General features: G+C 54.5%; 1 protein-coding gene across 1 annotated transcript in view; it reads left to right on the top strand.

Annotated features, from left to right (window-relative positions):
* Nucleotides 1-2,475: 2,475 nt before the first annotated feature.
* CDK18 (cyclin dependent kinase 18) overlaps nt 2,476-15,240 on the top strand; it is a 39,678-nt gene continuing 26,913 nt past the window's right edge. The window contains exon 1 of the mRNA XM_064399128.1: nt 2,476-3,247. The gene's annotated coding sequence lies outside the window, so the exon portion shown is untranslated. The remainder of the gene's footprint in view (nt 3,248-15,240) is intronic.

The following is a 15,240-nucleotide window of genomic DNA, read 5'->3' as shown; positions in this document are numbered from 1 at the left end:
AGACCCATTTTTTGGGAACACTCCCGACTACAACCAGCCCATCTTCACCCTTCATTTCCCCCACACCCCACTGAGGGTCTGCGATCACAAAAAAGAGAAAAAACAACGGCAGAACACAAAGTAATTCTAGAAAAAACTCCCTAAACCCCCAGCAATTTTGTGTGCCCTCTGCTCAGCCATTCCGCTGAGTTCGGAAAATGCCCCGAGGCTCTGCGGAGCGAATTCACTCGGGGATCACAGGTGGGCACCGAGTTAACCCCGGCGACCTCAGCGCCCGCAGAAGCGTCAGGGGACACTTTCAAGGGACACCTTCAAGGGACCCTTGGCTTCGGGCTGTGCTTTGGGACGGCCCCAGCCCCATCACCGGCCTCGCTGTGCCCCTCAGCCGTGCCCCCATCCATCCCCCGACCCCTCCGCTGCCCTCCGGCTCGGTCCCGAGCTGCAGCAGCTGGGAGCTCCCCCCGCTCATCCCGCCCAGGGCCGGCGCTGTCGGCACCCGCAGCAATGCCTGGCATGCCCAGGGCTGTAATTTGTGTTTGTGAGGAATGTTCCGCACCAGCGAGCAGCTGGTGTGACACAAGGGCCGAGCTCGCGGCTCCGTCCCCTAATTGCTGTCACATTCCTGCCCTTTGCTCGATGCTTTCTCCTCGTGGTTTCTCTCAAGTTCCAGTTTGGGGCCTTCAGTTTAATTTGTTGGAGCTTTTCCTGGGAATGTCTTTTCCTTTCGGTTTCAAACTGGATTCAAGGCTCCAGGTGGTCTGGGAGCTGTTGGGAATGACCCAGAAGTGCCAGAGACATCTCCCCAGGGTGACATCTCCCCTCTGCAGGGAGGAGACGGGTGAGTGTGGAAGTGAGAGCCAGGCAGAGCCTGGCATGTGGAAAACCCCCCAAAGGGGCCATTTGTGCAGGCAGCAGCAGGAAGGGAGCGGGATGGGCACTCCCAGGGCGCTGACTGAGCACCCACATGACCGGGCACTCATTGACCGGGGTGAGCGCGGGGCAGGCGGCCACAGGAGCCAGCCGGGGTGTCACACACAGCTCTGGGTGTCACACATAACCCTGTGTGTCACACACAGCTCTGGGTGTCACACACAGCCTGGGTGTCACACACAGCCCTGGGTGTCACACACAGCCTGGGTGTCACACAGCCTGGGTGTCACACACAGCCTGGATGTCACACATAACCCCATGTGTCACACACAGCCTGGGTGTCACACACAGCCTGGGTGTCACACACAGTGTCACACACAGCTCTGGGTGTCACACACAGCCCTGGGTGTCACACATAACCCCGTGTGTCACACACAGCCTGGGTGTCACACATAACCCTGTGTGTCACACACACCCTGCACACCACATCACCCCTGGCCCCACCCCTGCTGCTCCTCCCTGAGCCCCACAGAGCCAGGATGCCAATCCCCATCAGACACAGGTGACAGACGAGAGCTCACCCCGTGTCACCAAGGATGGCCTCTCAGCCCTGCTGCAAAGCCACCACGTCCCTCTGGGTCACTGTGCCTCAGTTTTGAGCCCCCCACCTGCTCCCAGAGGGGCAGCCCCGTTCAGAGCCCGCTGGTTCAGCTCCTGCTCCCACTGAAGAGCTGCTGCTGAAGGTTTGACCCCACTCCCAGGGCACCCAAACCTTGCTGAGGGCCTCAGGGTGCTGCCCTGGGACAGGCTGAGGTGGCCGGAGGAGATGGATCCTTCCAGAACATCCCTCCCCTCCATGGGGGCTCGGATTTGAAGCTCCTGGTGCACCATCTGGGAAGCACTTCCCCTCTCCTCGAGGTGTCTCCCAGGCAGGCTGGTGGTTCTGAGATCAGAAATGAGAGTCAGCAAGTCCCACGCGCCAAAGGAACAAGGGGGAAAGGAGTTCTGGCAGCAGCAAACTGAGCAAGCCCAAATTTGTGTCTCCTGGACAGTTGTGTTTTTGTTTTTGTTTTTTTTTTTTTTGTTTTTTTGGGTTTTGTTTGTTTGTTTGTTTGTTTGTTTGTTTTTGTGGAATATCCGCATCTGGAAAGAAGACCCTAAATTTAGGATTTTCCACCACAGAACTTGTGTCTCCTTCTGTCCTCCTCGCCAGCCCTGCTGTGCCCTCCGTGCTCCCACTCTGCACTCTCTGTGGAGATGGATTTTGTGCCTTCCCTGCCTCAGTTTCCCCCTGCCCTTCCCCACACCCTAAACCTCCTGCACATCCCCCAGATTTCGGCACTCATTACAACAGCTCTGCTGACAGACAGGGCGGCGTGCGGAGGGAAGGCGAGGATTAATATAGCCGAGGATATAAGAAATTAATTACTTTCAGGCAGACAACGTTGGCACCTCCAGTCAGCCTGATTTATTTCCATGGCTGCTCTATTTTTGGCCAACCCAGAATGTTTGACTAAATATAAGACAACAAGGAGCTGGAATGGGTGGGGGGTGCGGCTGCTAAATCCACAGCCCCGAGAGGCTGAAAGGCGCTCCGGTGCCGGTGTCTCGGGCTCGAGGAGGAGCCGCAGGAGGGAGCTGCCCTGCCTGCCGTGCGAGGCGGGGATCGCCGCGCCGTGTTGGTGTGTTTGTGCTCTCCGTGCGCGGCTCTGCCCGGGCCGGCGGGGCCGAGCGGGCTCCCGATCCCGGGGCTGCGGCGGGGAGGAGCCAGCGCCGCACGGAGCCGAGCGCCGGCAGCGCTCCCGCACCGCGCCGGGTCCCGCACCGCGCCCGCACCGGCACCGGCACCGGCACCGGCACCGGCACCGCTCCAATTCCCCCGGCACCGGCACCGGCACCGGCACCGCTCCGACTGCCCCGGCACCGCCACCGCCACCGGCCCCGCTCCAATTCCCCCGGCACCGGCACCGCCACCGGCACCGCTCCGACTGCCCCTGCTCCGCTACCGGCACCGGCACCGGCACCGCTCCAATTCCCCCGGCACCGGCACCGCTCCAACTGCCCCCTGCTCGGCACCGGCACCGCTCCCCCGGCACCGGGACCGCTCCAACCGTTTTCCTGCTCCGGCACCGGCACCGGCTCCTCTCGTGTGCTCCGGCACCGCTCCAACCCTCTCCTGCTCCGGTACCGGCTCCGGCATCCGCCCCGCTCCGGTGCCGGTCCCGCTCCAGCCGCTCTCCGGTGCCGGCCCCGCTCCGCTCGCAGCCCGGCCCCGTTCCCGAGCGGCCCCTGCTCTGCCCGCAGCACCGCCCCTGCTCTGCCCCGCAGGAAGGAGGAAGGGACACGGCAGGAGGGAGAGCGACCTGCTCGGCGGCCGGTGAGTGCCGGGGGGACCCCGCCGCGGGCCGGGGACCCTGCCCGTCCCCCCAGCCCCTCTCCTGACCCTGCCCGTCCCCCCAGCCCCTCCAGGACCCTGCCCGCTCCCCAGCCCCTCTCCTGACCCTGCCCGTCCCCCCAGCCCCTCCGGGACCCTGCCCGTCCCCCAGCCCCTCTGGTGACCTGCCCGCTCCCCCAGCCCCTCCGGGGACCCTGCCCGTCCCCCAGCCCCTCTCCTGACCCTGCCCGCTCCCCAGCCCCTCTCCTGACCCTGCCCGTCCCCCCAGCCCCTCCGGGCTCCTGCTCGCCCCCCCAGCCCCTCTGGAGACCACCGCCGCTGCCTTTGGGGCTGGCGGGGCACAAAGTGCGAGGGGAGGGGAGAGTTGGAGTCGGAGGAACGGAGAGGGAGGGTTCAGCTCGGTGCGGTTCGTAGCTCGGTGCGGTTCGTAGCTCCCTGGTGAGGGAGATTCCTGCGCGTGTTTGGTCCTAAATCTGTTTCAGGGAGCTCGGGTCAAGCCCAGTATTGGATTTTGATGGGCATGCCTGGGTGGGTCCCGCTGTGAGGGGCCTGGGGGGATTCTTTCAGTGTGGAAGCGCCCGGGGTGACAGCCAGGGTCTGTCCGGTGGGTCCCGGCTCGGGAGGGAGCCCTGCCCCGGGCTGGCAGCTCGGCATTCCCCTGGCGCTGCAGTTTTTGGCGGCTGTCACAACCAGCTGCATCTCTCCAGCGCTGCCTGTTGCTGTGACAAGTTCCCGGGGGTGTGCCCCAGAGCGTGTCCCCCTCTTTGTCCCCAGACAGCCCCTTGGGAGCTGCCCTCCGTGCCAGGGCAGCCTGAGAAGCTTTAACAGCCTCATCTCTCGGTGAAAACAGCCTGGGCTGAGCGTGTTGGCACAATGGTGGCATCAGCTCTGAGAGGAAGAAAGAATCAGGGTCAGGCCTGGGGCTGCTGGCGCTGGGTTTTGTGCTGTGCATCAAGGAAAGCAGCGGTGCAATGTGATGTGTGCTGGGCTTGGGGAAGGTGCCTGAAGGGGGAAAAGCTTTGAAGGAGCATCAGGCAGAAAGCTGGAGCCTCTGGATGAGGTTTGTGAAAGGGCAAGAGCCATCAAACAGGGCCCTGCAGGGAGCTGGGATTCATTAATTAATTCCCTCCCAGTGGTGTGGGGCAGATTTGGGGTGTGGATCTGGGGTGTACCGACACGTGGGGCTGAGATGTGGTCAGTGCAAGCAGAGTCCTGTTCTCCAGCCTCACCAGGCTGTGACAGCGCCTCTGGGGCAGGGGAGAGGTCGGGAACAGCAGTTCCCATGGTCCTGAAGAGATTCCCTCCAGGAATCTGGCCGTCGGGTAATGGACATGGTGTCAGCAGGCACACACAGGTGGCACAGAAATCTCAGCGTGTTTGTGGTGTGGAGCATCCTTTCCTCCCTAAAAAAAGGTGGGAGGGGATGTCCAAGAGTCCCAGAGGAAGAGGCAGGAATAGGAGGGCACCTGGCTCACCCCATCCGTGGAATTTCCTCAGTGTGTGAGGCACCCAGCTCAGAGTTTGCTGATTTCCAGGCTCTCCGTCACACCAGAAGATTTCTGAGCAAGTTTTGGTGTCTGTGCACTAGGCAGGGCTCACAGATTTGGTCCCAGGTTCCCAGGCTTACTCACTCACTCACGCTGGAAAATATCAGTACCACGTCCAAATGGGAGCAGTTAATAAATGAGTAGTGGAACAACCTCGCCAGAAATCCTGGGAGTTCCTCCTCTCCCATCCTGCTGGGACAGAGAGAAAGAGAGAAAAAATTACAACTAATCAGGGCTCTGGAGATCTTCCCCTGTCCCTGGCCTTGCCACGGGTTCTGCCTGGCCTTGGCCACGTCACCGCCGTGTCCCCACGTCTGAGATCCCCCCTCTGGTAACTCCTGACCTTGCTTTGTTCTCAGGGCTTTGCTCCCTGAGCTGTGCAGAGCTCTGGGATGCTGGCAGGGATGGGAAGCACTGAATGCTCATCTCCAGGCCCCTTTCACTGAGGCAGCTCTTTGTGCAGCCCTGAATGGACCCTTCAGAGGGGCTGTGCTGCTGACAGAGTGACAGAGGGAAGGGATGGTGTCACACATTGCTGGTTACAGGTGGCTGAAGTGCAGCTGGCTGCTTTTTATTGGCTTCCAAACGAGCTGCTTTAAATCTTGAGCTGCTGCCTCTCGTGTGCATTCCTTGCCAGTGTCACTTGTCCCCTGGGGACAGGCTGGGGTGCAGAGGGAGCTGCAGGGGACAGGTTTTGCCTTCCCTCGCTGGCACTGGACCCAGAGCAGGCAGATGGGAGCAGCTGCATTTTGCACAGGGGTAAAATACAGGGGCAAAATGGCTCAGGGTGCTACAGGGAGCTCAGCTGAGTTTTGATCTCCCAAATCCATGAGGATCCTTCCGTTCTCCGTGTCCCACCACCTGGTCAGGCAGAACCCTGGGTGTCCACTCGCTGCGTGCATTAAAATATCCACGTTGCAGTTTCTACTGAGACCATCATCCCCTTGGTCCGGCCTTCTGAGAGAAATGAATGTTTGGTCAATGCCTGTAAACCCTGGGACATTCCTCTGGCCTCCACAGAGCTGAGGTTTGGGCCAGGAGGGCTGAGAATCTCCAGAAAAGCTGGGATCTGTTTGCTTGGAGTCATGTCCAAGAAGAGTAAGAGTTTCCAAAAGGCCTTAGGCTCGGTAGGAGCCTCCCAGATTCTCCTTCCATCCTCAGGGAAATTGGGGCAGCTTCTTCAGGCAGCAGGACAGGGGAGCTTGGCTCAGCTCAGAGGAGATCCCAAGCCTGGAGCGAGTTCTGCTCTAATTCATGTGCTGACACCCCAAAAGCTCAGCTCAGCTGGGCTGGGTTTGCCTCTGTGCAGGCAGGGAAGCGACGAGAGGGCTCTGCTGGAGAGTGAACCCTGTCCAGGCAGAGCTTTGCCCCGCTGGGTTTGCTCTCCTCTAAATCCACTGGCTCCTGCTGTTTGTCCAGGAAACCTGGCGGCAGGAAGCAGCCTGTTGATGGATGTGGCCCAGATCCCAATCTGGTGAACAATTAACTTTGCAGAGTAATCAGCCCGAGCATCTTTTGCCCTCTCCCCACCTCCCAGCCCAGCGTTCCTTGCAAGGCAGCAGCGTTTTGCCCGCAGCCAGTGCTGCTCATCTGCTGCTTGTTTGCTCAGTCGCTCCCAATCTCTGGCTCCTATCTCTTGTCTGGCTGGAAGAGAAACTGCTGCTGGGATGATTTTCGAGGCAGGGAGCAGTGTGGGAAGCCCTGGCACAGAGGGCTGAGGTTCATCTGTGCTGCTGCCACCGCTGTCACCTCTCATCTGTCTGCTCGTCCTTCAGGCAGCTCCTTCCAAGCCCAGCCTCAGACCTTTCCCTTTCCTCCTGCCTTTCCCTGCTCTTCTAGGGATGAGCTCCAAGCCACCACAGGATTTTCCCAGCCGCATTCCCCGCTGGGAATTGCCCACATCTCTCTTCCTGATCCCTGCTGGAAGTCTGGGTGTTCCTTCTCTCACCTGAGCAGCAGCTCTGGGTGCAGAGTGCAGCTCCAGGGAGGCAGGACCTGCAGGGATGCAGCTGGGGAAGCAGGAGGATGCTCCAGGCACTGGATCCCGCTGCCAGCACCAGCAATTCCACCTTTGGTTGGGGCTTTTGCTCCATTTTCTGCCACCCCCAGGGTGCTGGGGGCAGGAATAACTTGGGAAGTGTTCAGAGAGGGGTGTTTGAGCTGCTGTTTACAAGGATTGCTGCTTTTTGGGATCCAGGAGCAGCTCAGATGGGACATTTCGGGGATCTCAGCTGGGCTTGCTTCCCTTTCCTCGCCCTGTGTGGGTTCAAACCAGGGACAGTTCCTTGTTTGTCACCGTGACCCCTCCCTCCCTCGGGCCTCCGGGCACTGCCACAACAACAATCATAAACTGAGTGGCAAATTCCCAATCCAGAGCTGGCAGAGCTCGGTCCCTGTCACCTCTGCTGGGACACCGGGGTCACCTGAGCTGCTGCTGGGGTGCAGAGATGGGGAAAACAGGAGGGAGAGGGAGTGGAATTGCTGCCCTTCCCTGAGTGCCTGGGAAGGGAGAGCTCCTGTGGGCTGCTAATGAGGACACTCCAATTAATGGCATTTTCCGTTCATTATTTAGTTAGTTTTAAATTTTTTCATGTTTTCCCTTATTTTATTGGTGACACCCAAACGTTCCACCCTTGCACTGCCCTTGTCATCCTTATTTATCAGCTGGGAAACTGAGGCACAGAGTTTATTCCTGGGGTTGGGAAAATCCCATCACTGGCAGCTCTGGATCTCAAACCTGAGGCCTAAAACTCTCTCCAGGATGTGTTGGTCTGAATCAAATGGCTCCTGTCTCGCTGTGCTCTGGGTTTTATGAATTTAATTCATCTTTTGGGCACCTTCTCAGTGTTTTTATTATTGAAGCCTCTCCATGAACCCTCTCCCTCTCTTTCTTCCCCAATCCCTGAAATCCTCAGCCATTTCCTTTAAAACAACCCAAATTTTCCCAGCTGGAGTGGGGCAGGGCACTGGCTTTGAGCAGTTTTCTGTGGTGATTTTGCCTTGAATCGTTCCATTTAAAAGGAGAGGCTGCTGAAGCCGACTGTAAACACTAAAACCCCCAAAAAAATCAAAATGTGCCTTTTTTGGGAAGCAGGAAAACATTCCCAGCGTTCCTTATATTTCTCCTCTGTCTCCATTTTTATTTTAATGGTTTATTTTCTATTTAATTAGTCAGGCAGCATTAATGTGCTGGTCACTCAGGGGCTGGGATTCCTGATCCTGGGGGGATTTATCCTCAAAACACCCCCAGCTTTTCCCTCTCTCCTGTTGCTCCCAGCACTTCCCACTCTTGGAGCCGTGGCTTTTTTTAGTTGCTAAATCTGACAAGGTTTGTGAGCAGGAGCCTCAGTTCTGCACTCGGGAACATGCACAGGAATATAAATTCAGCACTTTGAGGGGTTTTTTTCCTGCATTCCAGCATGGAACATCACCTGGAGCTTGGAATTATGCCATCTATGATTGGAATTATTGGTTGGTGGTTTATGGGCCTATTATTTTAGGTTGGTGGTTTATGGGCCAATGTAGATCCAGAGGGACTTTCAGGAGATCTCAGAAACTGAGGAGCCCTGATCCATTAGATCCATGATCCATAAAAACAGAACCAAGGAAATGGTCTTGGTGTGCCTGGGGACTGTGAGGAGGAGGAGGCAGAACTGGAGGTTTTGGTTATACCCAGACTGGTTTGTGTCTGGTCCAAATTAAAATGCAAGGAGAGTCTCTGTGTGCCCAAACTGAATTGAACAAATCAGCCAACAACACCCCACACCCTGCTCTGCCTGAGCAGGGGCTCCCAAAGGCCCTGGGGAGAGCAGGAGCAGCAGGAGCTGTCCCATTGCTGTCCCATCTCTGTCCCATCTCTGTCCCATCATTGTCCCATCTCTGTGCCATCATTATCCTATTGTTATCCCATCTCTGCCCCATCTCTGTCCCATATTGCCCCATGCTGTCCTTCACTGTCCCCTCACTGTCCCATCACTGCCCCATTGTTATCCCATCACTGCTCCATCTCTGTCCCCTCACTGCTCCATCTCTGTCCCATCTCTGTCCTGTCACTGTCCCATGCTCTCCCATCCCCTGCTCCATCTCTGTCCCGTCCCTGCTCCATCACTGTCCCATGGTTACCCCATTTCTGTCCCATGCTGTCCCACCTCTGTCCTGTCACTGTCCCATCGCTCCCGTGGGTGCCCTGTCCCTGCAGAGCCTCTCTGGGATCTTCTGGGTTCCCCCAAATTCCCCACACAGGGATGGGCAGAGCCATTTCCTCAGAAAAGTGCCTGGAAAAGGCTCAATTGGGGCATTTTAATTCCAGGCAAACACAGCAGAGCATCCAAGGGGGAAGGAGCATTTTAATAAATTACCATTAGCAGCACATGTGCTGCTTAAGCATTTAATCCCTCCCAATCCCCCCTGATTAATGATTAATTGTGCCACTAATTACGCTATCATAGCGTGGCAGGCCCAGCCTGCAGCAGGCACAGGCAGCCACACCAGTGCTGAGCCACATCACAACTGGGAGCACTGGGAGGCCCTGCTGAGAGAGCCTGGGCCAAAATCCCTCCTCTATTCAAACCTCAGGGTTATAATCCTGCCTTATCTCCAGGTTTCCTTATCAGCTGGGAGGCAGGAGAGGAGGGTTGGATGCACTTGGAACGGCCCTGCTCGGTGTCATCCCTTTGTTAACGTGGATTTTCCTCCACTCCTGTGAAAACCACATGGAAATTCCTCTGTTTTGATTTGGAGTGGGGGGAAAAGAAAATATTTGAATTGATTTCTGTTATTTTTACGTTTCTGATGCCTCTTTAATGCACAGCAGGCTGCAATGTCTAAGGTCTCTCCCTGAGAGTGTCTAAGGCCCTGCTCGGTGTCATCCCTTTTTTACTCCACTCCTGTGAAAACCACGTGGAAATTTATTTATGTTTTGATTTGGAGTGGGGGGAAAAGCACAATATTTGAATTTATTTCCATTATTTTCTGCTGCTGATGCCTCTTTTATGCACAGCAGGCTGCAGTGTCCAAGCCTCTCCTCTCCCTGACGGTGTCTAAGGCCCTGCTCGGTGTCATCCCTTTTTCACTCCGGTGAAAACCACATGGCAATTCCTCTATGTTTTCATTTGGAGTGGGGAGAAAAGCACAATATATGAATTTATTTCCATTATTTTTACGTTTCTGATAACTCTTTTATGCACAGCAGGCTGCAGTGTCCAAGGCCTCTCCCTGACAGTGCCCAAGGCCCTGCTCGGTGTCATCCCTTTTTTAGTGTAGATTTTCCTCCTCTCCTGTGAAAACCACATGGCAATTCCTTTATGTTTTGATTTGGAGTGGGGGGAAAAGAAAATATTTGAATTGATTTCTGGTATTTTTACGTTTCTGACGCCTCTTTAATGCACAGCAGGCTGCAATGTCTAAGGTCTCTCCCTGAGAGTGTCTAAGGCCCTGCTCGGTGTCATCCCTTTTTTACTCCACTCCTGTGAAAACCACATGGAAATTACTTAATGTTTTGATTTGGACTGGTGGCAAAGCACAATATTTGAATTTATTTCCATTATTGTTACATTTTTGATCCCTCTTTTATGCACAGCAGACTGCAGGTCAGTGCCTCTCTCTCCCTGACAGTGCCCAAGGCCCTGCTCGGTGTCATCCCTTTTTTAACGTGGATTTTCCTCCACTCCTGTGAAAACTACATGGAAATTCTTTTATGTTTTGATTTGGAGTTGGAGGGAAAGCACAATATTTGAATTTATTTCTGTTATTTTCCTGTGAAAACCACATGGAAATTCCCTTATGTTTTGATTTGGACTGGTGGAAAAGCACAATATTTTAATTTATTTCCATTATTGTCCACTTCTGACGCCTCTTTTATGCAGCCAGGCTGCAGTGTCCAAGGTCTGAGGGCCCAGCCATGACTTTTCCTGGGGAGATCCCTCTCTTTCCCTCTGTTATCTCGCTCTGGGCTCTGTTATCTCTCCAAGGCTTGAGCAGGAACCAGCCTGGCTTGTCAAGGACAGCAGGGCTCCCTCCCCCAGTGAGGCTCTTATAGCAGAGAGAAGCTGGGTTTGGAGTAAAGTGAAAAAAAATTTAAATAAAACATTAAATATTATTAAATAAATAATATAAATAATTTCTAAAATAAAATATTAAAATATTATTAAATAAACAATATCAAATATAATATTTAATAACATCAACTAATGTTATCATTAATATTATTTAATTTAGAAATATATTAAAGATATTTATTAAACTATAAAAATAATAATAATAAAATATCTTATACAAATAAATTAATATAGAACTATAATAAAAGTATTAAAATATTAAAAGGAAAATTCATTATTTTCAACCCCACCAATGTATCTGCTTTGTCTACGAGTGACACCACAGCTCTGAGGACACGGCGCTGTCCTTGGCTGGGTGGCACAGATGGCATTTACAGTTTAACGAGGAGCAAGGTTTATCCAAACACTCCGTGCTCACCCGGGTTCCCAGACAGGCCTGAAACGTTTCCTCCCAGGAAAGGGATCAGAGCTTGCACTGAGGCAGGAATAATCTGTTTATTGCTCTTGGGATCTCTCTATTCTGTTGCCTTTTTCTTAACTTGGAAGTGAAATTGGAGATAATTTTAATGAGGAGGTAACATAAAACTAGATTTTTATTTGAAGGTTTTCAGGGGCAGTTACGGAAGAATGTTTGGAGAAGTTTAATTTTTTAGGGGAAAAGTTTAGTTTTTTATTTTTATAGGTTTTAGGAAATTAGCTCAGTGGGACAGAAACTCCTGATCCCCAGCTGGGGCAAGGCTGGGATGATCCCTTCCCTGATCAGGAAACAGCAGAGCAGAAATTCCTGATCCCCAGCTGGGGCAAGGCTGGGATTGTTGGAATTCCAGGCTCTTTCTTGCTCCAAGGTCAGGGCGAATAAAACTCAGGAAACATTGTTTTTGAAGTCTCACTCTTCAGAGTTCCAGCATGGGATGATCCCTTCCCTCAGCTGGGAACAGCAGAAATTCCTGATCCCCAGCTGGGGCAAGGACTGGGATGATCTCTTTCCTCACTGGGGAAGCAGAGCCAGGCCAGGAGGACCTCACAGACCCCACAGACCCTACAGACCCCACAGATCCCCCAGACCCCACAGACCCCACAGACCCTATAGACCCCACAGATCCCCCAGACCCCACAGATCCCCCAAACTCCACAGACCCCACAAACCCCACAGACCCCACAGATTCCCCAGACCCTACAGACCTCACAGATCCCACAGATCCCACATCTCACCCAGCTGGGGCTCTGAGATCATCAGGATGAGGAAGGATCAGGATGAAAGGTTTTGCAGGATTTCCCTTTCTATGAGAGAGGGATCCAAAAATAATGATGTTTATATATTTATTTAAATAAAAATAATACTGATCACAGCTCCTGCTGTGCCTGGAAACCCTCAAATGTTGGCTTCTCCTCGCCCCCCTCTCTGTGGCTGCTTTTCCTTCCCATCTGAGGGGGAAATGTGGGATATTCCCACATGCAGCACAAGGCCCTCCAAGGATGGGTGCAGGGCTGGTTTAAGGTTTAATCCCGGCTTAGTGCAGTCAGGGCAGGAGCCTGGCAGGGTTTGCTCCCTCCCTGCCAACCACGTGGCCCTCGCAGGGCTTTAAATAAATCAGATTTCCAGGGGGGTTTGTGCCTCTAATGCCAAACTGTGGCACTGCTGCTCCAGAGCTTTGTCCTGGGGGAAGCCCAGGCCGGGACTGGGAGTGACAGGAGTGGGGACAGGAGCACCTTCCCCTCTCACTCCATCCCTGCTCTGCAGGAAGATCTGTCCCAGGGTGGTTTGGGGTGGTTTAGGAGCTCCGAGGAGCTGCTGGAGCAGAGCTGGGATCCTGCTGGGAGAGGAGGGAGCTTTAACCCCAAGTGAAATCTCTCCAGATCTTCCTTCAGGATGTGGAAATCCAGGTGTCTCCAGGCTGTGGAGTGAAACAGGCAGAGATTTCAGGTTTTTTTCCAAGTCCTTTTGTCAAGACAAAACATTTCCATTCTCCTCGAAACCCCATGGCAAAGAGCCGAGCTCTTAATTGCTCCAAGTGCTCGTGCTGCTGCTGCTCCACAGAAACGTGGGGTTTTGTTTAGATTCCAACTGTTTTGTGGGTTTTTTTCCTGGGAAATTTAATCCTGTCCAGGGCCTTTGAGGCCAGGATCCCTCTGGAAAGGCTTTTCCCAAGGATGTGGCTTCCCCTTCTTCTCTGCACCTTGTGTGCAGCTCTTTGTCCCCCTCCTTTCCCGTGTGACAGAGGTGGCTGCATTTCTCAAATTCCACAGGGCTATCGGGTGTCCAGGATGTCATTCCTGGTGCTTTTAATATCTTTTGGGAAAGGGGAGCTGGGCTGGGATCCCTGTGCTCAGCTGCCCCTGAGATTTCCCACTGCTGACCCTTCGGGCAGTGCAGGGCACCTGGGGCTGTGAATCCCTGAGTGCAGGGATTCTCAGAATCCTCAGAATTCTCAGAATCCTCATAATTACATCCAAGGGACAAATTCCTGCTCAGAGTTTTGTTGACATTTCCCACTTGCAGCCCTTCTGGAGTGAACCAGAAGTGCAGGGCACCTGCTGATCCAGGGGCTGTGAGTCCCTGAGTGTAGGGATCCTCAGAATCCTCAGAATTCTCAGAATTTTGTCCGAGGGAGAAATTCCTGCTCAGAGTTTTGCTGAGATTTCCCACTGCTGGCCCTTTGGCAGTGCAGGGCACCTGCTGATCCAGGGGCTGTGAGTCCCTGAGTGCAGGGATCCTCAGAATCCCCAGAATTCTCAGAATCCTCAGGATTGTGTCTGAGGAGAAATTCCTGCTCAGAGTTTTGCTGAGACTTCCCACTGCTGGCCCTTTGGCAGTGCAGGGCACCTGCTGATCCAGGGGCTGTGAGTCCCTGAGTGTAGGGATCCTCAGAATCCCCAGAATCCTCGGAATCCTCAGAATCCAGGCTGCTCCCACCCTGGGGATGCTGCACGTACCAGGGAAGTGCTGACACGACCCCGGCAGGGTGGGGACAATGCCAGCCCTGAGCTCCCCCAGCCCTGGGGTGGCCAGACCGGCCAGCAGTGGCCCCATTGTTGCTGCAGCTGAGCACTGGCCACTTCTCCCAGGTTAAGGAATAAGTGCCCAGTGTTCTGAGCTGCTGGAATAATGGCTGGCATTGGGATGCCTCGCTCAGAGCTGCCCTGAGCTCACCAGGAGCCGAGGGAGAGCTGAGGGCACAGAGAAAGGCAAAATATCCCAGGGCAGAACAAAGGTCCTTTGTGTGCTCCTGTTACTGGGCTCCTTGTCAGCTCCAAAGCAGAGTGGGAATGTGCACCCAGCACAGGGCTTCCCTTCCCTCCCATCCCTGCAGCCAGCACAGGTTGGAATCCCATCCCTGGGAGCGGCCAAGGGCAGCTTGGAGCAGCCAGGGATGGTGAAAGATGTCCCTGCTGATGGAGATGGGATGGGCTCTGAGATCCCTGTCCATGGAAATGGGATGAGCTCTGAGATCCCTGTCCATGGAGAAGGGATGAGCTCTGAGATCCCTGTCCATGGAGATGGGATGAGCTCTAAGGTCCCTGCCCATGGATATGGGATGGGCTCTGAGATCCCTGTCTATGGCAATGGGATGAGCTCTGAGATCCCTGTCTATGGCAATGGGATGGGCTCTGAGATCCCTGTCCATGGAAATGGGATGGGCTCTGAGATCCCTGTCCATGGAGATGGGATGAGCTCTAGGATCCCTGTGATGGAGATGGGATGGGCTCTGAGATCCCTGTCCATGGAGATGGGATGAGCTCTAGGATCCCTGTGATGGAGATGGGATGGGCTCTGAGATCCCTGTCCATGGAAATGGGATGAGCTCTGAGATCCCTGCCCATGGAGAAGGGATGAGCTCTAAGATCCCTGTCCATGGAAATGGGATGGGCTCTGAGATCCCTGTCCATGGAGATGGGATGAGCTCTAGGATCCCTGTGATGGAGATGGGATGGGCTCTGAGATCCCTGTCCATGGAAATGGGATGGGCTCTGAGATCCCTGTCCATGGAGATGGGATGGGCTCTAAGATCCCTGTGATGGAGATGGGATGGGCTCTGAGATCCCTGTCCATGGAGATGGGATGAGCTCTAAGGTCCCTGCCCATGGATATGGGATGGGCTCTGAGATCCCTGTCCATGGAGATGGGATGAGCTCTAAGGTCCCTGCCCATGGATATGGGATGGGCTCTGAGATCCCTGTCTATGGCAATGGGATGAGCTCTGAGATCCCTGTCCATGGAAATGGGATGGGCTCTGAGATCCCTGCTGATGGAGAAGGGATGGGCTCTGAGATCCCTGTCCATGGAGATGGGATGAGCTCTGAGATCCCTGCTGATGGAGAAGGGATGGGCTCTAAGATCCCTGTGATGGAGATGGGATGAGCTCTGAGATCC

This window comes from Passer domesticus, chromosome 25, assembly GCF_036417665.1.
Source record: "Passer domesticus isolate bPasDom1 chromosome 25, bPasDom1.hap1, whole genome shotgun sequence".
In the NCBI taxonomy this organism is placed as follows: Eukaryota; Metazoa; Chordata; class Aves; order Passeriformes; family Passeridae; genus Passer; species Passer domesticus.
Note: the sequence above shows the minus strand (reverse complement) of the source record. Positions and strands in the feature narration are given on the sequence as shown.